This window comes from Erpetoichthys calabaricus, chromosome 1 (genome assembly GCF_900747795.2).
Source record: "Erpetoichthys calabaricus chromosome 1, fErpCal1.3, whole genome shotgun sequence".
NCBI lineage: Eukaryota > Metazoa > Chordata > Cladistia > Polypteriformes > Polypteridae > Erpetoichthys > Erpetoichthys calabaricus.
This window is the reverse complement of record NC_041394.2, coordinates 27,270,037-27,293,420: the sequence shown is the minus strand read 5'-3', so window position 1 is coordinate 27,293,420 and position 23,384 is coordinate 27,270,037. Positions and strand designations below refer to the sequence as shown.

Below are 23,384 nucleotides of genomic sequence, written 5' to 3'. Positions count from 1 at the left end.
ACAGTTTGGAGAAGTTGTAGCTGAGCTGCATGTGATTATCAGCTTCCCTTAAGAAAAAGACAAATCAAGGAAGATAAGGAATTTTTTATAATCCACCTATATTATACATATGAAGTAATTACTCCACCATCACAAGAGCAAAAACCTTTCTTATTCTGTCAAAAAAACTACAGTAAGTCGCAGACAAATATTTATACCATTCGTATGGCATGTGTTTATCCATGCAGCTCCAAACTGGCCCCTAGGTCCTGCTCCTGTATTCTTTCAGCAAACAAATATGTGCTTGTGCTTGTACTCTTGATAGAAGGTATTGTTTTGAAAAGAATTGTAAAAGAGGGCTCTGCATTAGACAGGAAATATATTAATATATACTATTACTGAAGGAACATATTTAATAGATACCAATACAGCACTCTAGCTATCTGTCTGGCTATCTACAATGTGTACAGTAGGGTCCTTCAAAGTCATGTCTCTAACACTGGTCAATGAAGATTTTGTTCCCTGAACACTTTTAGGTGTATCTTATGAATTTTGGGCCTACTGATCACAAAAATCACCTTTTTATTTTCCTGTCATGTTCTGTTTTATTTGCAGTGGCCCATTTGTTTTGCAATTTCATCTCATATTATAAGTATACATATAGAGTACAACAGCTACAACTGGGACATCTGTGGTGATCTACAAGTAATGACACTGCAGCTTGGATATACCAAGTACTGTGAATGTGACAGCCAAGCTAAAGAGTCTCGTTACATCCACAAGACCTGGCTGTTCTGTCAGCATTTGCTTCCAGGGTGGAAAAGTGTGGCACACAAACCACTTGTGGACCCAACAATGATATTTTTGCCTCCTCTTCATATAAAACTTGGACTGATGAACAAATTTGTGAAAACAATGAACAAGGAAGGTGAAGGATTTCAATGTGTGAGACAGAGGATTCCACAAATAGCTGGTGTCAAGATCAAGGAAGGTATTTCTTTTGGTCCACATATCAGACATGTCCTCAATGACGAGCTGTTTGAGGAAATACAACAACAACATTTATTTATATAGCACATTTTTATACAAATAATGTAGCTCAAAGTGCTTATAGGATGGAAGGCATTGAAGGACTTTGTTAAGAATTGTCCTGGAAACTACAGAGCACAAAACTATGTCCATCTGGTTGACAACATACTTTAAAAACCATGAAGTGCCACACATCTCACTAATGAATCACTTTCTGCATTCACACTTGGACTTCTTCCCTACTAATCTTTTCACCAGGGCATTGCAATGACATAAAAGTGGTAACAGGGCAAGTACGGTCCTTCAATGCTGGCCGACTATTGTTGGACACAGAAATGAGAAGTGTCAGATGCTGTGTACAAATGAAAATCAGCAGAAAACATTTTTAGCTCAAGTGAACTAATGCATTTTGTCAGCCCCATTAAGCAGTTACATATTTGTAGTTGGAAAATAGAAGTTAGAGCGAAGTACCAGCTGGTAGCTCCATTTAATGTGGTTATTATAAAAAGGCAAAAGAAAAATGCACTTGTGAGGGTAAAGCATGATGTGCTATCATCAAACAAAAAATGCTCCTTGGGGCAAACGGCAGTTTCTTCATGAGCAGCATTTACCTTGGCCGCAAAATCTTTACAGTGCCAACCGATAGGGGACGGGGCTTCGTGGCTAGAAGTGGAAACGAGGTTGCTCAACCTCTGTGAACCTCAAACTATGGGCGACAAAGAAGGTAATGTTAATAATAGCGCCTGCCCTCTGCTCAGTGTGGTATTGCCTATCTGTTCAGAGCCTGGAAGATGTCCCCTAAGCACTGGTGCTGAACACATTCTTAATTCAGAAAAAGTTTATTAGATGTTTCTCTAAATTCCTACATGCAATACAACACCATCCATCCACCCATTATCCAACCTGCTATATCCGAGCGCAGGGTAATGGGGGTCTGCTGGAGCACGGTGGTGCAGTGGGTAGCGCTGCTGCCTCACAGTAAGGAGACCTGGGTTTGCTTCCCGGGTCCTCCCTGCGTGGAGTTTGCATGTTCTCCCCGTGTCTGCGTGGGTTTCCTCCCACAGTCCCAAGACATGCAGGTTAGGTGCCTTGGAGATTCTAAATTGTCTCTAGTGTGTGCTTGGTGTGTAGGTGTGTGTGTGTGGGTGTACCCTGGGTTTGTTTCCTGCCTTGCGCCCTGTGTTGGCTGGGAATGACTCCAGCAGACCCCCGTGACCCTGTAGTTAGGATATAGCAGGTTGGATGGAAGATTGAGCAGCATACGTCTGGGACAGGGTGGCACAGTCGTGGCGCTGCTGCCAGGGTTCAAAAGTCCAAAGTCATGCAGGTTAGGTGCATTGGCGATTCTAAATTGTCCCTAGTGTGTGCTTGGTGTGTGGGTGGGTGTGTGTGTGTGCGCCCTGCGGTGGGCTGGCACCCTGCCCGGGGTTTGTTTCCTGCCTTGCACCCTGTTTTGGCTGGGATTGGCTCCAGCAGACCCGTATGACCCTGTAGTTAGGATATAGTGGGTTGGATAGATAGATAGATAGATAGATAGATAGATAGATAGATAGATAGATAGATAGATAGATAGATAGATAGATAGATAGATAGATAGATAGATAGATAGATAGATAGATAGACGCCTGCACAGTCGGGATGCCTGGGACATGGAAGGACCAGGAGAGAGCCAATACCTCCACCGGGACACGAGAGGGCTACTGCCCTGGGGTGCAGGAGAGCTACAAGATTGATTGTGGATTATTGATTAAAAACAATAAATTAAAGAGTGATAACAATGCACGTATAACAGACAATAACTTTGTATAATGTTAACGTTTACCCACCCCCACACAGGTGGAATTGAAGAGTCACATAGTGTGGGGGAGGAACGATCTCCTCAGTCTGTCAGTGGAGCAGAACATTGACAGCAGTCTGTCGCTGAAGCTGCTCCTCTGTCTGGAGATGATCCTGTTCAGTGGATGCAGTGGATTCCTCATTATTGACAGGAGCCTGCTCAGCGCCCATCGCTCTGCCATGGATGTCAAACTGTCCAGCTCCATGCCTACAATAGAGCCTGCCTTCCTCACCAGTTTGTCCAGGTGTGAGGCGTCCTTCTTCTTTATGCTGCCTCTCCAGCACACCACCACGTAGAAGACGGCGTTCGCCACAACCATCTGATAGAACATCTGCAGCATCTTATTGCAGATGTTGAAGGACACCAGCCTTCTAAGGAAGTATAGTCGGCTCTGTCCTTTCTTGCATAGAGCATCAGTATTGGCAGTCCAGTCCAATTTATCATCCATCTGCACTCCCAGGTATTTATAGGTCTGCGCCCTCTGCACACAGTCACCTCTGATGATCACGGGGTCAAGGAGGGGTCTGGGCCTCCTAAAATCCACCACAGCTCTTTGGTTTTGCTGATGTTCAGGTGTAGGTGGTTTGAGTCGCACCATTTAACAAAGTCCTTGATTAGTTTCCTATACTCCTCCTCCTGCCCACTCCTGATGCAGTCCACGATAGCAGTGGCAGGACTCCAAGTTGTATTGTATTGTATTGTATTGTGTGTGTGCCCTGCGGTGGGCTGGCGCCCTGCCCGGGGTTTGTTCCTGATTTATGCCCTGTGCAATACAATTTATTATTTTTGTATAGCCCAAAATCACACAAGATATGTTGCAATGGGCTTTAACAGGCCCTGACGCTTGACAGCCCCCAAGCCTTGACTCTCTAAGAAGATGAGGAAAAACTCCCAAAAAAAAAAAACCCTAGTAGGGAAAAATTGGAAGAAACCTTGGGAAAGGCAGTTCAAAGAGAGACCTTTCCAGATAGGCTGGGCGTGCAGTGGGTGTCAAAAAGAAGGAGGTCAATACAATACAATGCACAGAACATAACACAAATAATCCTTAGTACGGTATAATAGTAAAATAAAAATATTACAAGTACAGAGCAGAATTTAACAGAAGATGATATCACATAATATGATTTGGATTTGTTTAGAGTCCTGGAGACCTCAGCCATCAAGCTGCCTCCCCCATCTGAGATAGAGCTGGGTCAGCCAATCCGATGAAAGGACCCCTCTACCCAAGATTCCTGTGATCCTCCATCAGAAGTGGCTTTACCTTTACATGATACAGTTAATCTGAAATTATAATTGTCTTCAGCGTGCCATAATCACCAAACATTTTCCAGGAAGTAACTCTTGGAAAAAAAATTGTTGTCCTGTGTAAGAGACCTTTTATCTGTTTACTGTATTTAAAATATAGTGCCTTTCATATGTATCTGTCCATCTAGCTATTTTATAATATGCCCTTTAAATCTATATATTCTTATGTTATATACAGCCTTACCTGTTATATTGTGCCCTTTATATCTGAGCATTTCTCCTTACTTTACATACAGTATCGCCTTTCATAGCTGCCTATTATATTCAGTGCATTGTGTTTCAATGCATTTATCCTCTTTTAATATGGTGTCTTACATATCTATATGTCTCTCTTCTGTCCAATAAGAAGATAACATTCTTAAAGGAGCTTATAATCTAATAATGGCATTTAAAAAATCATAATTGAATTAAGGGGCCAGCGTGCACGTTATTTACAGAAAGCCCCGTGGGCTACGAAGCATCAGTATTCTGGTTGACAGGAACGTCTCGCAGCGTTTGATCTCAACTCCGATAGTTGATACTTGCTGGCAGATCGCAGGGCATTGCGTGCCGATGTGGGTACTGAACACGAACGCCGCAGTTTTCTGTTGTGCTCGTTTCTTTGTGTTCTGTTTTTCAGAACCTGCAAGGCAGAAGTTTAGGTCGTCGACTGGTGTTGATGCCGAGGTGTATAAGTAGCAGCATCATCGCATTTTTTTCTCCTCTGGTTGTGTTTCTTGGGAACTTGATAAGACGCATTGTAAATCCAACCCCCCCATTCCCCCACTACCCCCTTCATCCAATCATGGCTACCGCATTGGTATTTTGCACAAGTTGCGCTCCGTGGATAGACGGGTCGCACGTGTCCCTACCGCATCAAGGCTGTGCAAGCACCGACTGCAAAGCTGCAGCCTGTTCACGAACACGGATTCACCCATGAAGCTGAGGAAAATCCCAAACCTGGATCTCCTTAAGGAACTCGCGATCATCGCTCAAAGTTGTGGCGCCAAACGTGCCGGTTGAATCGTCTGCATTTAAACGGTAAGTGTCAACTTTTGTTTACCATTAATATTTTTAAGGATTACTAATAATGAAAAAACTAAAAAGCGTCAAGCCATTTGCAGCAGTTCAAGCGAGTAACCATTTGGGTCCTGTGGTATAGCGCCTTAAATGCGAATCTCTCAAAGAGCTCTTTGTGACTGCAGTTGAATCTCAAGGAAGCTTATAGAAAAGAGAAAGGAGCTGTGGAAGGCTGCGGTTATACTGGGATTCGTCGAAGTATTCAGCTTTAATACAGACACCGCTATTTGAAATGTATCGACTTTTGTTTTTTACAGAAGATCAGATAAGTAAGACGGAACGTAAGGGAAAAATACACAAGAAAGTCGCTATAGTAACCGTGAAAGGCGCTTCGGATAGATAGATAGATAGATAGATAGATAGATAGATAGATAGATAGATAGATAGATAGATAGATAGATAGATAGATAGATAGATAGATAGATAGATAGATAGATAGATAGATATGAAAGTCGCTATATTGTATAGTTCGATTACATGGACAGAGCAGCTACTTTCTGATAAATAAGAAAAACGCTGTATTTATTGTATAGATAGATGTGCAATGTACAATATAAGACAAGATTATAAGGATTGCTATATTAGGAAGGTTGGAAATAAGTGCAAATATGCACTTTCAATGCAAAATGAAAGTTAAAATGTATTTGTATCTATTTTGAGTGGCAGCACCTCAGCTTCATGTTCTCATTCATCACTTATCAGTTTTTTCATGTTTTGTGACAATGGCGAAAGATCTGTTATCTAACTGTTTTGATGCCCAATCATCTGTGCTGTCCCCTATAAATTGTATTTGACAAGTGGGTCAGAATTTGTGCCATCGCTGGTGACATTTTCTGTGCTGTATGTTTTGTACCCACACCTGTGCTTCAGTTGAGCCATTCCGTGGAGTGTCATCTAGGTTATTATGTGCATCAAAGTGTATTATGCAACCAGTTGAAATGGTTTGGAGTGTTGACCCTAACGGGTGGTGACTAGTGCTGTGTGGATGTACATTGCTGAAGTACTGTATCTGGCATGATAAGTTTCTTTAAGTGACACTAATAAAAAACTGGTGTTGATCGGCTGCTTCTAACTTTTCTTCCATTCAGGGTGGCATTTTTGTTCATTATATAGCCAAGCAAGCCTAATGGATAGAACTGTCTCCTTTCTTCAGTGCTGGTTGAAGCCCATGTGGACTGCTAGGCAAGGTTCACTGCTTGTGCCCTTACCCAAAACAGCAACATACTAAAATAGATTCATAAATAAAAGATGAAAACTCCCAACTGTCTTCATTTAATATAACATACCAAACTAAACATGCTAAGTGAAGCAGCACCCAAGGTAATTAGAATAATATAATAACAACAACAACAATAGTAATAATCTTAAACAGGTGCTTTGAGGCAAAAGCAAAATTAAAAATATTTGAAAGTAAGAATGAGTTAAAGACACATCTATCACTGCTATTCTACATATTAAACATGATATCATGTAAGCATAACAAAATAGTTGCAAAGTTTTCACAGCTGACATATAAAATAAATTTAACGACTGATATGACATTATCCTGGATGCCCGAGGAAGACATGTTTGTTGAGAGTGACTCTAGATATTTTAAACGTGCATCTGAAATGAAAAAGATGATACAATACAATATAATTTATTTTTGTATTGCCCAAAATCACACAAGAAGTAACGCAATGGGCTTTAACAGGTCCTGCCGTTTGACAGTGCTCCCCACCCCAACCAGCCTTGACTCTCTAAGAAGACAAGAAAAAACTCCAAAAAAAACCCGAGTAAGGAAAAAATAGAAGAAACCTCAGGAAAGGCAGTTTAAAGAGAGACCTCTTTCCAGGTAGATTGGGCGTGCAGTGGGTGTCAAAAAGACGGGGGTCGATACAATACAATAAAAATATTACAAGTACAGAGCAGAATTTAACAGTAGATGATATCACATAATATGATTTGGATTTAAATGATAGTGCTATAAAATACACCCAAGTAATTTCTCCTCTTACCTTCTATTATATTACTGACCCATGTCACTGATTATAGCTATTAGATGATTAGAGATATAAACACAATCAAACCCTGGGGCATATTCCCTGTTGACCTAACATGGCGATGGAGGCACGTTTAAGTACTGGGCTTATTAGATAATTATTATGGCGTTACACTAACATCAGACTGAATGTGCGGTCTTTTCCTTCAAACCTTTCTGTTCACTACAGACCCTGGTGATGTCTATAATGTCTATAGCACTGTTATGCATATAAAGAAAAGAAAATACAGTTAACTAAGTTCAATCAAGTATCTAACACCCCAGAGGCTGATGTTGCACATCCATTATTTGGCGTAGTGAGCTTATTGGGCTTACATTTGTACTAATAGTGATAGTGACGCTGTCACACTATGGTGATTGAACAAACATAATTAGATAGATAGATAGATAGATAGATAGATAGATAGATAGATAGATAGATAGATAGATAGATAGATAGATAGATAGATAGATAGATAGATAGATAGATAGATAGATAGATAGATAGATAGATAGATAGAACTTTATTTGTCCCCAGGGGATAATTTGGCTTTTTACAGAAGCTTTTCAAATAAATGATTACCGGTACATTACATCTTGTCTGAAGAGAGGGCCTGAGCTGCCTCAGAAGCTTGCATATTGTAATCTTTTTAGTTAGTCAATAAAAGGTGTCATTTTGCTTGACATCTCATTGCAATAAATAAATACATAATGCATAATAAATAGATAAATAGAAGTACCAGAAGAGAGAGCATGCACAGAGCATTATCTTCCCCGGAGCACTTGATGGTAGCCCCCCTGGGTTGCACTGCTTCCTTGTATTCCCACAGGGCTCCATGGGAGTTGGTGTTTGGCACAGCCCTGTTGGGTTACGTGGATACCTCCAGGGTTTGTTGCAGGGACTGCGGAGCCCTACTTTGTCTGGGCGCTTCTGCACCATGCCTGCGGGCCACCATAAGTACTCCCAGATGCAGCATAAATGAAGCCCGCTACCTTCATTCTGGGAGCCAGAGCCAGGAGGAGTGGAGGTGGAAGACAAACAGACTGAGAGGAAAGAAGAAGAAAAAAAGTGCTGTATTGTTCTATTGTGCTTGCTATACTATCCTTGCAGGTGGGAAATTTGGGAAACGTTTCCCACAGCAGAATAAAACATGTATTGTGCTTGTGAACTTGTGGCTGTGTCTGTCTGTGTCGGGTATGGCCATATATATATGCGTTTCTGCCGCTCGCATATGTGGATTTCACTTTCACCAAACAACAAATCTTTTAATTCTCGTGAAGAAACACTACTTTTCCCTGATGGCAACACAAATTAGACGATCTACAAGTCTCTGACTTAAATCCGAACAATATAGTTGATGTCTTTATGCTGTTCCATTATTTAACTGAGTAATAATTTCCATGTGTTTGCGCTAATGTGATCTTTTATTTTCGGCCCCACGTGTTGTTACATCTCTTGGCACAAAGTCTCGTCTCGTGGGACTTGAAAGTATCTCTCTGAGAAAATCACATCTCGTCCCAGGATTTTTTTTTTATATAATATAAATATATATATATAAAATATACAGCTGATTCATCCGCATCTCCTTAGCATGCGTTCAGCTCAACCTTCACATCGCGAGCGGCAGAGACGCGGATAAGGACAATACATTATAAATGAAATGCCGACGACTAAGCGAAGAAGAAAGCAGCACGAAGAAAAGAGACTCAAAAGCGTTGGAGAGAAAAAGGAGCAAAAAAGAAAAAATAATCTAGGTGCATATTCAGAAAATAAGGAAAGTAATGATCAGCCTGTAACAAGTGGAATTGAAACAAAGCACGTCCAATCGGGCTCAGAATTAAAACACATTCACAAACTTGCACATGCAGAGCAGATTATGAAAGCAGTGAAATTCGAAAGGGTCATAAAAAAAGCCCCCTAGTTATAGAAAAAAACAGATCTAAATCCGTTAAGAAGTTCTCTCGTGAAAAGTGGACAGACATACAGACAGAGAGACATTTGTTTTTATATATTATATATTAGTAAACCTTCAAAATAATTAGCAGTTAAAAACTCAACAGCATTCACAGCATTTCTGGAGCTTAGTAGAGCCAGATAACTATAAGAATCTTCACCAAGCAGCTCTGAAAATGTCTGCTTTGTTTGGGTCTCCATACCTCTGTGAGTCTGACATGAATGTCATTAAATCAAAGTTCAGAACACGACTGACAGATGAACATTGAAATGACTCCATCAGAGTGAACCTCAGTGGCTCCACTCCACCACACACCTGCCTCTCTTGTTGAGTCATCTGACTGACTAAACAACACATCACACATACAACTGGACCTGTGAATAAAGTGACACAGTGACATGGAACAAAATGACAAATAAATAAGGAATATCTGTGTATTTGGAATTGCACTGTTTTGTTTTGATAGCATTCATGTTTTAATTCAAATAGTGTGAGATACACTAGGAAATACTTACAGACATACAAAATGCACTTGTAGTTGAATTAAATATTTTTTGTGATGTTTTAATGCAAAATGTGAGTTGTGGACACCAACATTTTGTAAACGTTCAGGCAAAACAAGCTTATTCAGTTTGTTTGGGTTGAAATACGCTATGAGAATAAACGTTAGAAAACATGAGTAGCATTTTCTTTTTATAAAAGTAGCTCTCAGGGGAAAAAAGGTTGAAGACCCCTGATGTAGAGCGTGGTGCACACCATCTGAGACAAAGCGAATTTGACTTGCAAAATCAATGCCCCCCTCCAGAAGATGGTGCATAATAGGCTGATCAACACTACCTCTCTTTTGTCACATCGCTTATGTTCCTTACCACCTGCTGCTTTGTATGGCCAGTGATCTAAACAGACAAGCAAATCTAGAACAGAATGTTTAAGTTAGAAGCAACCTTAACATAGCAGAGATGGTGTGGTTAACAATTGGTTAAACCCAATGTTTGCAAAAAGACATTTCTTTTTATAATGAGCTGGATCAAATGTTCCATCTTATGAGCAAATCTTCATGCTACCCTCACTTTTTTCTCTCCTTTTCATTCTTATGTAGATATGGAGACTAACTAAACTATTACACTTAATCTAAAAATTCTGAGGTGGTCGAGATGTTTTTTATGAGGAAGTGCACAAACTCTAGTAGCCACATTCTGTAGCATTTGATCTAAGTGGGATCTGCATCAAACACTACCTGTCATTAGGTAGAACACATTTGTGTCTATGTGACCCATCAGTGTTTGATCAGGTTAGGACTCTAATGTAAACGGAGAGGAGAAATTTGACAAACAAGAGGAAACTATTCAGTCCATCAAACTAATTTATTTAGCTTATAGTTAAGCTGTCCCAATATCTCTTCCGGATTCTTCTCAAAGGTTGTCAAGGTTTCTACTTCCGCTCCATGTCTCAGTAGTTTGTTTCAGATTTCTTAAGCAATGAAGTGATTCCTGGCTTCAGTCCTACTTGTACTTCCCCTAAACTTCACTTGTGTTCTTGAGTATGTGATTCACCCTTAAGTTGAAAGTATTCTGCTGGATCTACCTTGTCAATGCCTTTGAGGTTGGGTCCCCTCTGTCCGATACTCTGTCACAGTAAGACAAATCTTGGGATGCACCTGGGTCCAAATTCAAGTGCTGCTGTGTCTTTCTTGTTGGGTGGTGACCAGAACTATATACAGTACTCGATGCAGTTTAAGAGTAAGAGTAACTAACGGCCCTTGATTTTAGGATATAACGTCACATTTTTTTTGCCTTTTGAATTGTCTTTGCTTGGGTGATGAAAATTGTTTTCACTCACAATCTGGATCAGATGTTCCTTTCCACAAGGGTCTACATACTGTATCTGATGACATAAGATTAATTGGGGTTGGCACAGTTACATCCTGCAGTGGTTATTTCTCCCTTTTCATATCTCCATTAGCCTCGGTTCAAATCCCAGGCTGGGTCCTGATTGTATGGAGTTCATATGCTATGTTTGTACTTACATTGATTTATTAGGGATTAGCCAATTTCTTATCAGAGTGGCTTTAAATTCTTCTTTTCAGTCAATAAGTGATGGATGGAAGGCTCTTTCTATAAATGTTAGTCATCTGAATCACATTTTTTTCTGTGAAGCTGCACAGATCTACAACGGTCAGATTTATGCTTTCCTGCCCAGTGACTGCATGAATAAATAATTCCAAAATCTCATTTACTCAATTACTTGCTTCTTTTTTGATTTGCTTCCATGTTCCAGTGATACAAGTTTTAAAAGTGTAAGTGTACACTGAAAGGTAGACATGTTGGGTTAAACAACTCTTCTAAATTGGCCCCAGTGAGAGTATGAGTGAGATCTTGTGTGGGTGTGATTGGACCTTGCAATTCTATTCAAGGCTGTTTGGACCCCCATGCAATCATGTAAGAGTATATTATGTTTTCTTGTAATTTGCAACTGTGATTAGCAGAAAAAACATGAAATTTACTTTGCATGTGGCAGTCGGGCTTAATCAGTTGTTGCTGATTAGATGGCCATGATAAACAATTTTCCCTAGATGTTGTAGCATTTTAAAGGACTGCATGAGGTCAAGCAGCTTAAGGTTCATGGGTTTGTTTCCCTGCACTCCTCATATACAGTCTGCTTGTTGTTTTGTGTCCACACAGGCTTTTCTCCAGATTCTCTGGCTTTCTTCAGTTTTATGATGGTAGGAGCCCAGTGGCAGGTCTTGGAGCACTGGGCACAAGATGAGAACCAGTTCTGAGGTACATCACGGGAAAGACGTGTTCACACATACAGAGTTGCTCATACTGGGTCACTGGATAGATAGAATGATAGATTGATATGAAAGGCACTATAAGATAGATAGATAGATAGATAGATAGATAGATAGATAGATAGATAGATAGATAGATAGATAGATAGATAGATAGATAGATAGATAGATAGATAGATAGATAGATAGATAGATAGATAGATAGACGCCTGCACAGTCGGGATGCCTGGGACATGGAAGGACCGGGAGAGTGCCAATACCTCCACCGGGACACGAGAGGGCTACCGCCCTGGGGTGCAGGGGAGCTACAAGATCGGAGCTGGAAGGCTCCACCCTGTTAGGGCACATGGCCACCACCTGGGGGTGCCCAAACGTTGCAGGAAACATGGACTGCAGCAGTTACGCCTCAACAGGAAGTGCTGCTAGAACCAAAGTCAGATACACCCGGTGTACTTCCGGGTGCTCGTGCAGCACTTCTGCCACACCCGGAAGTGCTGCAGGAAGCTCGTCGGGAAGCACCTAGAGCACATCCAGGTACTGTATAAAAAGGGCCGCCTCACTCCATTCCGGTACCCGTAGTTGGGAGGAAGCGTGACGGAGCTTGACGAGAGAGGAGTGGAAGCAGCAGGAGAAGAAAAATAATAAGGACTGTGAGTGATTTGTGCATTGTGCTGTCCTGTAAGGAGGAAACACAATAAACGAGTGTGTTTTGGACATAGCTGTCTTGGTGTCTGTTCATGGTCGATGCCGGTCTTCATAAGAGACAGACAGACAGATAGATAGAAAACGCCAGGGGGGAATTTACAAAAGTTCTTTCAATAAATAAATACATAAATAGGTAGATAAATAGGTAAAAAATACATATCTTTGTATGTTACGCTGTGGTGGGTTGGCACCCTGCCCGGGATTGGTTCCTGCCTTGTGCCCTGTGTTGGCTGAGATTGGCTCCAGCAGACCCCCGTGACCCTGTGTTCGGATTTAGTGGGTTGGATAATGGATAGATGGATGGATGGATGTTACATCGGTCATATACAGTGCAACCATGGGCATGCCATGTTATCTTCCTGTGGCTGGATGATAGGGATATACAGCGTGTCTTACTACAAGTGCAAGCAAGGCAGTCTAAGAAGGTATTCATATTAAAGCTGACATATAAAAATACTGATTGATCTAAAGCTCCTTTATACAGTGTGTATCTAAGCATTTATTTCATTCATTCATTCATTCATTCATCTTCTGAACCCAATACTGGCATCTTATTCCTGGCATCATTGCCAACACATCTGGAACCAGTACAGGACATGCAGCCAGTCCATGGAGGGCCCATTTACACACACTGTCTCACATTCTCTTGTACTGACTAATGCAGTCTGCAGATCTGGGGGATTAAGGAACCACAGAAAGCCCAACTCTTCAGCTGTTAGCAATAACCGCTGGAACACCATACCATCCGTGTCTAACTATATGGTATGTATTTTTTGTCAGTTATATAAATGAAATGCCCAGGCTAAGGTCAAGATCAAGGGTGTCATACTGTGTTCACAAAGGACTGCGATGCCGGCAAGTTTTTACTCTGACTAATCCCTGAATTAGGAGTCTGTCCTTGCCGTTAATGAAACATTTTGTTCAATTATGTAGTTTGTGGGTGCACACTTTTTTCTGTATTAGAAATTTAAAATATTGGAATTTGTTTTCAGGTGGCACAGTGGTACAGTGTTAGTGCTGCTGCATTGCAGTTAGGAGAACAGGGTTTGCGTTCCGGGTTTTCCCTCCATGCAGTTTGCACCTTCTCTCTGTGTCTGTATGGTGTCTCTGTGGGTGTTCCGGTTTCTTGCCTCAGTCCGCAGACATTCAGGTTTCTGTGTGTGTGTGTGTAAGTGAGTGTGTTCACTTTTCAATGAATTGCTATCTGTCTGGTGGATTGTTTTTGCCTTGCACCTTATACTTACTGGGATAGGCTCTAGCCTCCCACAATCCTGCTCATGATGAAGCTGGCTTAGGAAATGGTATGGTATGGAAATTGTTTTCCTGATTTTCAAACTACCTAATGGGCACGTAATACCAAAAAAGCAGAAACATCAATCTTTTATAACATTTAAAGACTTTGTGGATGAGATATTGAGACAATGTAAGTATTATGTAAGCATCCATTCATTTTCTGTAGCAGCCTCATGGAGAAGTTTGAGCTTATCCCAGCAAACATCTTGTGTGATGTAGGGATATATAAATTTCACACAGGGAAGTCCCAAGACATGAAACATGGCCTCCTTGTTGTGAGGCAGCAGCACCAATGTGTGGTCCCTGTAAGATAACCAAATGAGCTTAATGAACCGAATGGTTTCCTGTCTTTCATCAAACATCTTATGTTCTCTTAATCCCATAGTGCCCTAGATATATTATAAGGGGTCTTCTTAAAGCTGAGCAAATTTAATATTAATGTCAAGATTGAAAAGAGTACACTACCTCACAGTTCTGGTATTCATTTTTATTTCTGTACCAAGTGCTGCCTTTCAGGACTTTACTTTCTCTCCTCTTGCCTTTTAGGATCTTCTTTTGAATACTGCTGTTTCCCCCCCAAATCACTTAACAACATGCATGATAGATAGATAGATAGATAGATAGATAGATAGATAGATAGATAGATAGATAGATAGATAGATAGATAGATAGATAGATAGATAGATAGATAGATAGATAGATAGATAGATAGATAGATAGATAGATAGATAGATAGATAGATAGAACAGTCAGTTAATTTCCACCACTGCTTCTGGGATAGACGCGAGCTCCCTGTAGCCTTGAACTGCATTCATGGGTTAGAAAATGGATAGACGGGGTGAATATTCTTCTTGTCTGACAACATCAAGTAAAATGTTTTGTGGGCCAGAACAGATCAACGGTTTTCACCTCTGCAGGTTAACACTTCTTTGATACTTTTTCTCTCTTATTTCTTCCCCATTGTTTGATTGAGACATTATACCTTATGCTAAATAAATAGGGACTAATGGGATAAATTCGCTAGTGAGCTTTTGCCTTCCTAATGGCATAATGACAATTAAAGACTTTGTTCAAGTGTACAACAAGTCGTTAGAAGTTCCTAATTTTACCAAAGGAGAAACTACAAATGTATTTTATCTGCAAAAAACTGTTTCCTTATTGGCAGAGACAGTGTTTAACTCAACTGCCTGAAGGATTTAGCATCCTGTGTTTGAATGATGCATGTTGTTTTAGCACATTCTCTTTGTGTCTGTGTAGGATCCTTCAGTTCTCCTCCCACATCCACTAAAACACACATTGCAGGTTTTTTTACTTGGAGGTTCTAAACTTGCCCAGTATGAGTGTGTGTGCTGGAGTGTACATTTTGTGGTGGACTTGTGTCTCATCTAGGGCTACTTCCAGTCTTGAGCCCAATGCTGTCAGTATCAGCTGTGGCTTAATGCTCATGATATATGGATTTTAACTATTGATGCTTTCAAAGTTTCTTATGCCTGTTACACTATGAACTCAAAAAAATTTTTTTTAAATCCCTCTTAGTCAAATGTAAATGTACATGTGAATGCATCTGGATCCTCTACTGTTTGGGTATCAAATTCAGATTGTGTGTTATAAATGGTAGTGTGTAATACTGGGGTACCTCAGGGAACTGTTCTTTCTCTCTTCCTGTATATTCTCTACATAACAGAATTCCAGTACAATACCAGCGCTTACCAGCTACAGAAATTTTCAGATGATTCGTAAATTGTAGGCTGCATTAATAAAGGAGATGAGCCAGAGTACAGGAAAGTCATGGAGGACTTCATCTTGTGGTGTAGGGACTACAACCTGCCACTCAACATCAGCAAGAAAAAAGAACTGGTGGACTTTCAGTGTGACGAGAAGCCTCTGAGATCAGTCAGTATTCAGATGGAGGACGTGGAAGTGGTGCACAGCTACAGGTACCTGGGGCGTCACATGAACAACAAACCTGACTGGTCTGACACCACAAAGAGAGCCAGAGCAGACTGCACTTTCAAAGGACACTCAGGTCTTTTGATGTATGCAGCAAGCTGCTGGAAATGTTCTACCAGTCCATAGTAGTCAGTGTGGTGTTCTATTCTGTAGTGCCCTGGTGAAGCAAAAATAAACACAATGTCTGAACAAACTTATCAGGAAAGCCTGCTCCATCACAGGGTGAAACCTGGACACACTGGAAACTGATGAGGATGGTGGCATAATTGGATGCCATCATAAAATCTCCCCACCAGGAAGCACTCTCTAGGAATACTTTTTTCCAAAGCTCATTCCACCATGACATGCTAAGAAGTGCCTCTGGGAGTCTTTTATGCCCACTGCTATCAGGCAATTCAGTGCTTCCTCCCAATGTACTCACTAAGTTCAATTTGAAATATCTATACAATATACACTTATTGATTGATTGATTGTCTGTATTATCTGTCCTTGAGTCTGTATCCTCGTTTTTTATATTTCTTCTGTTATATGTATCTGAGTCTTCCCGTGAGATAAATAATGTTTATATAATCTCTATCTAATACAAATTCATCCAGAAATGTTGCCAAGTTTTATGCATCCTTCCTTTCTTCTGTTCACTGAAGCCATTTAACTCTATTTCAGGATGACAGAGAGGACTGCATGAAAGTCACGAACATCTATCACAGAGCATACTTACACAAACACCAGGCCATTAAGAGTCACCAGCCAACCTAACTTGCATGTCCTTGGGAAATCCCTCACATCACAGTGCAATGTGGACACTCTTAAAAAAATGAACACTCGATGTTAGGCATTAATCAAAATGTCAACCACTGGAGACACAACTAATTAAAAGAAAAGAGGACTCTGAGGCGGAATTTAAATATCATTGAGACAACAGCATAAAAAATAATAAATAATAATAATAACTCACTATTAAATAAAGGACGATTACACTGGTCTCAAAAAAATATTTTTGTTTGCCACCTGGAACTTCAGACCAGCTCTCTATTAAGTATTTTACACTGATTTCATATATGAAATCGGAATTAAGCCAGCACCTCAGGTTTTTGAGATACACATCATTCACGTTTTGACACTTTTGAATATCAATATAATATATCAACACGATATCTAGAGTTTGGACTCTGTCCCACCAAAATTGTTTTGATGTTTTTATTCTGAAAACAAACCAGAAGATGATACCAGAGACACTTTAAAACATGTTTATATCAATTGACCTCAATATAAAAGTGAGGTCAGCGTGCCCAAAAATGTTGGAGGCACTCGCTTTTGCACTTGTACTGCACATCCGTCTCTCTTTGCAAGAACCAACAGTAGTCACCCATCATGCTCGGAGTTAATTTTCCCTGATATCGGTTTCCCATCACCTTTATATCTTGATGAAATCTTTCCCTATACTCATTGCTGACATCGCCCAGATTTGGTGGAAAAAAGTCGAGATGAGAATGTAAAAAATACGTCTTCAGTGACATTCTGCCTCCCGTAAGCTGATACGCTTTCAGCAGGTTCTCCACAAGCTCAGTATAATTCTCTGCTCTGTGACTGTCAAGACAATTCTGGACAACCTGCAGGAATGAGGGTGTTGATTCAGTGGGCTTCAGTTTCTTTTTGAACTCCTCGTCAAGCATCAGTTCACGGATTTCAGGAACAAAAACACCTTCCTTAATTTTGGCTTCACTTTTCTCGAGACCAAACTTATTTCTTAAATGCTGAAAAGCTTCGCCGTTTCTGTCCATTGCCTTGACAAAATTTTCAAAGTAATGGTGAATCTAACGAACAAAATGTCCTGAAATGCAATGTTATGTTTAACAGTAAAACCTCTACCTACTGCACCATCAGTCTGAGTTGTGTCATTATGCTTTAGAGTCATATAAGACTTGGTAATCAATAAGAAATATTTTTTCTGCTAATTAAAAATGAATAATTGAAAAAATTAATAATGACAAGGTAAGCAACTCCCGGCTGTTAGTAATGTGTGGTGAATTCTTTAATCTCAATGGCATCCCTAGTGGAATTACAGGCATTTATCAAAATGGTTATCCGCCTTTACTGTCCAGTCACCCTAGTTGTCCAAGACCTAGAACATCATCTTTCAAAAATGGGATGTGCTGGACGAAAATGGTTTTCAGATTTGGAGTCAGCAAGTGAAACCTGGTAAAATAAAAGTGAAAGACTCCCTGCAGCAAAATGCTTGTTGACCAGTGTTATGGGAAATTGGAAATGAATATACCATCAAACACTGCAGTATGCCATTAGGTGCATGGTTCATCATATAACCAATCCCAGAGTGCAATAGAGAATATTTGTAACATGAAAACAGTAAAATACACATTAATCACAAACCATTAAATTTACTACAAACTTTACAAACTTATTAGGTCATACACCAGGGTAGAAATCTCACGAGATACACACCAATAAAGTTTATTTACTTTTTGTTTATTTATTTTTTAAAGTTTATAAAATAGATTATTTATTATTTTAAACTTATTTATCTAATAGATATGGGGTAACTAAACCGAGAATGAATGTAAAATATAACGTCTCACCCGAGTACCAAGATCCCATGAAGAATGAAGATTTACGAGGCCATGAACAGATGTCGAATTCCAAAAAGAGAATGAATAGCTGCTACATAGGGATCAGGACTAAATTGTCCAAAGCGTTTCTGAACCACATTGGTCTCTTTTTTCAAGGATGCTCTAATCCGAGTATGCAGTAAAGCTTTTTTAAATTGTCAAACAAAGCCCTAAACTAAATCAATGAATAAACGGTTATAACAGAAAAAGAAATGTAAAGAAAAGAGAGGTAAACCGACTGGCTGTCATTTGCTAACAAGTAAATGCCAAATGTTCTCACACACAGACAACACATGTAGCATACACTACACCAACAAACAGACTCTGGCAGAAATAATGTAAAATGAAAAAGAAAAAAAAACAAAAATCTGGAAATCATGTGATTCATTTAGACCAAGTGGCACCAAGATACAGTATTTAGATTTAAATTCCAAAAAGCTTCTCTCCTTAAGAGTTATATCCAGGTAAAAATCTGCAAAGGTACCACATATCCAAAGAAATACCTACAAAGACACAGGGAGAATGTGCAGATTCTCTGCAGATAGTGCCAAACTGGGATTTGATCCCATGACTCCTCTGAAGCTGTAATTAATATTCCAGCACGAGGCTAGGTTTCTACCATCACATTGAAATCCTCTTTTGTTTATAGATGATTCTAAAAAGCATAGATGGATAGAATTATGACATAAAATGCTTAGGTAGAATTGTTAATGCATGGAAGCAGTTGATTAGTGTGCTGCGTATTAAGGCATAAGGGAGAGCTATGTTTTCATTTAATATTATGTAAGCCAGTCAGTCTTTTTCTAACCTGCTTAGTCCTGAACAGGATCACAGGGGTGCCGGAGCCTCTCCTAGCTAGCACAAGGTGCAAGGTAGGAAAAAACTCCTGGGCAGGGAATCAGGTTGACATTATGTTCAAAGTGAAAAATGGATACAAACTGTGGAGCTCGGTATGTCCTATTGCCCTCAGATCATTTTATGCAATACAATATAGTAGTAGTTGTTTACATCCGTAAACCTCAGTCTAAGTTAAAATCATACAGATGTTTCTGTGAAGAGATGTGCTTTTAGTAACACAAGCCTTTAATATGGAGGATCTCTATCATTCTTTAAGGGTGTGGATCATGCATCCATGCAGCAGGGAACCACTTCAGTATGTTATTAAATGACAAGGTGACAAATAATAGGATGGCCATCATGAACATTGCTGCACATTTTCTTTGTGACACACTGTCATTAAGTATCTTCAGCCATTGAGTTATTTAACAGAAGTGTGACAAGACACACTACTGGGGATCCTTTATACCTGCAGCAATACGCCTTCATAATGCCTCACTATGATTTATCTTTAGCCAAGTCAGAGGTTTTCTTCTTTTTTTAATTCTGTTGTGTATTTAAGGAGGGTTGTTCTTGTTATTTGTTATAATATTTTTGACACTCTCTAAAAGCTAAATGTTCAAAAACAGAACACCTAAATAAAATATGCTTGTGTAAAGCCTCACTTGGATTGCCAAGTCAGACATTTCCTTTTTATTTTTTAAATTTTGTTGTTTTGAGGAATTCTGGCATGTGTTCAGACAATAGCGCATTTGTGTATATATACTGAATATATATTTATTTATCTATCTGCAAATGTATTTATATATTTAAAGATGTTCTGTAAAAAGCCAAATATCCTGCCTAGGAACAAAGAAAAAAAAAAAAATTTTTTTTTACCTTACGTTTGTTAGATTCCTGCCTTCCTGATTTAGCTTCCTTTCCCGACTTCACTTTGACTCTTGATTCCAATATTACAAACAATTGCTGCCACCCAGCATAAACAGGAACAAATTAATGTAGTGGGTGCAAAAAAATAATATGAAAGATGTAAATGTGGCACATAAAGGATGCCAATACTGATTCTCTGTGCAAGAGAGGACAGAGCCGGCTATACTTCCTTAGAAGACTGGCGTCCTTCAACATCTGCAATAAGATGCTGCAGATGTTCTATCAGACGGTTGTGGCGAGTGTCCTCCTCTATGCGGTGGTGTGCTGGGGAGGCAGTATTAAGAAGAAGGACGCCTCATGCCTGGACAAACTGGTGAGGAAGGCAGGCTTTATTGCAGGCATGAAGCTGGACAGTTTGACATCCGTGGCAGAGTGACGGGCACTGAGCAGGCTCCTGTCAATAATGGAGAAACCACTGCATCCACTAAACAGGATCATCTCCAGACAGGGGAGCAGCTTCAGCGACAGACTGCTGTCACTGTCCTGCTCCACTGACAGACTGAGGAGATCGTTCCTCCCCCAAACTATGCGACTCTTCAATTCCACCCGGGGGGGGGGGTGGGGGGGTTGGGGGTTAAACATTAACACTATTCAAAATTATTGTCTGTTTTTACCTGCATTTTTATCCATCCATCCATCCATTTTCCAACCCGCTGAATCCGAACACAGGGTCACGGGAGTCTGCTGGAGCCAATCCCAGCCAACACAGGGCACAAGGCAGGAACCAATCCTGGGCAGGGTGCCAACCCACCACAGCGCATTTTTATTACTCTTTAATTTAATATTGTTTTTTTGTATCAGTATGTTGCTGCTGGAGTATGTGAATTTGCCCTTGGGATTAATAAAGTATCTATCTATCTATCTATCTATCTATCTATCTATCTATCTATCTATCTATCTATCTATCTATCTATCTATCTATCTATCTATCTATCTATCTATCTATCTATCTATCTATCTACAGTGCATCCGGAAAGTATTCACAGCGCATCACTTTTTCCACATTTTGTTATGTTACAGCCTTATTCCAAAATGGATTAAATTCATTTTTTTCCTCAGAATTCTGCACACAATACCCTATAATGACAACGTGAAAAAAGTTTACTTAAGGTTTTTGCAAATTCATTAAAAATAAAAAAAGCTGAGAAATCCCATGTACATAAGTATTCAGGGTTGGTAGCGAGATCCTGCCCCAAGTGGAGGAGTTCAAGTATCTCGGGATCTTGTTCACGAATGAGGGAAGAATGGAGCGTTTGATCGACAGGCGTATCGGTGCGGCATCCGCAGTGATGCAGGCTCTGCATCAGTCTGTCGTGGTGAAAAAGGAGCTGAGCTGCAAGGCGAAGCTCTCAATTTACCAGTCGATCTACGCTTCTACCCTCACCTATGGTCATGAGCTATGGGTAGTGACCAAAAGAACGAGATCGCAAATACAAGCGGCTGAAATGAGTTTCCTCTGAAGGGTGTCTGGGCTTTCTCTTAAAGATAGGGTGAGAAGCTCAGTCATCCGGAAGGGGCTCAGAGTAGAGCCACTGCTCCTCCACATCGAGAGGAGTCAGATGAGGTGGCTTGGGCATCTGTTCAGAATGCCTCCTGGACGCCTCCCTGGTGAGGTGTTCTGGGCACGTCTAACTGGGAGGAGGCCCCGGGGAAGACCCAGGGCACGTTGGAGGGACTATGTCTCCTGGCTGGCCTGGGAACGCCTTGGGATTCCCCCGGAAGAGCTAGAAGAAGTGGCCAGGGAGAGGGAAGTCTGGGCATCTCTGCTCAAGCTGCTACCCCTGCGACCCGACCTCAGATAAGCAGAAGAGGATGGATGGATGGATGGATGGATGAATGGATGGATGGATGGATGGATGGATGGATGGATGGATGGATGGATGGATGGATAAGTATTCACAGCCTTTGCTCAATACTTTGTCGATGCACCTTTGGCAGCAATTACAGCCTCAAATCTTTTTGAATATGATGCCACAAGCTTGGCACACCTATCCTTGGCCAGTTTCACCCATTCATCTTTGCAGCACCTCTCAAGCTCCATCAGGTTGGATGGGAAGCGTCGGTGCACAGCCATTTTAAGATCTCTCCAGAGATGTTCAATCGGATTCAAGTCTGGGCTCTGGCTGGGCCACTCAAGGACATCCACAGAGTTGTCCTGAAGCCACTCCTTTGATATCTTGGCTGTGTGCTTAGGGTCATTGTCCTGCTGAAAGATAAATCGTCGCCCCAGTCTGAGGTCAAGAGCGCTCTGGAGCAGGTTTTCATCCAGGATGTCTCTGTACATTGCTGCAGTCATCTTTCTCTTTATCCTGACTAGTCTCCCAGTTCCTGCCACTGAAAAACATCCCCACAGCATGATGCTGCCACCACCATGCTTTACTGTAGGGATGGTATTGGCCTGGTGATGAACGGTGCCTGGTTTCCTCCAAATGTGACGCCTGGCTTTCACACCAAAGAGTTCAATCTTTGTCTCATCAGACCAGAGAATTTTCTTTCTCATGGTCTGAGAGTCCTTCAGGTGCCTTTTGGCAAACTCCAGGTGGGCTGCCATGTGCCTTTTACTAAGGAGTGGCTTCCGTCTGGCCACTCTACCATACAGGCCTGATTGGTGGATTGCTGCAGAGATGGTTGTCCTTCTGGAAGGTTCTCCTCTCTCCACAGAGGACCTCTGGAGCTCTGACAGAGTGACCATTGGGTTCTTGGTCACCTCCCTGACTTAGGCCCTTCTCCCCCGATCTCTCAGTTTAGATGGCCGGCCAGCTCTAGGAAGAGTCCTGGTGATTTCGAACTTCTTCCACTTACAGATGATGGAGGCCACTGTGCTCATTGGGACCTTCAAAACAGCAGAAATTTTTCTGTAACCTTCCCCAGATTTGTGCCTCGAGACAATCCTGTCTCAGAGGTCTACAGATAATTCCTTTGACTTCATGCTTGGTTTGTGCTCTGACATGAACTGTCAACTGTGGGACCTTATATAGATAGGTGTGTGCCTTTCCAAATCATGTCCAGTCAACTGAATTTACCACAGGTGGACTCCAATTAAGCTGCAGAAACATCTCAAGGATGATCA

General features: G+C 40.8%; 1 pseudogene; it reads left to right on the top strand.

Moving 5' to 3' along the window:
* Positions 1-4,666: 4,666 nt before the first annotated feature.
* LOC114645374 (cGMP-dependent protein kinase 1-like) overlaps positions 4,667-23,384 on the top strand; it is a 134,375-nt pseudogene continuing 115,657 nt past the window's right edge.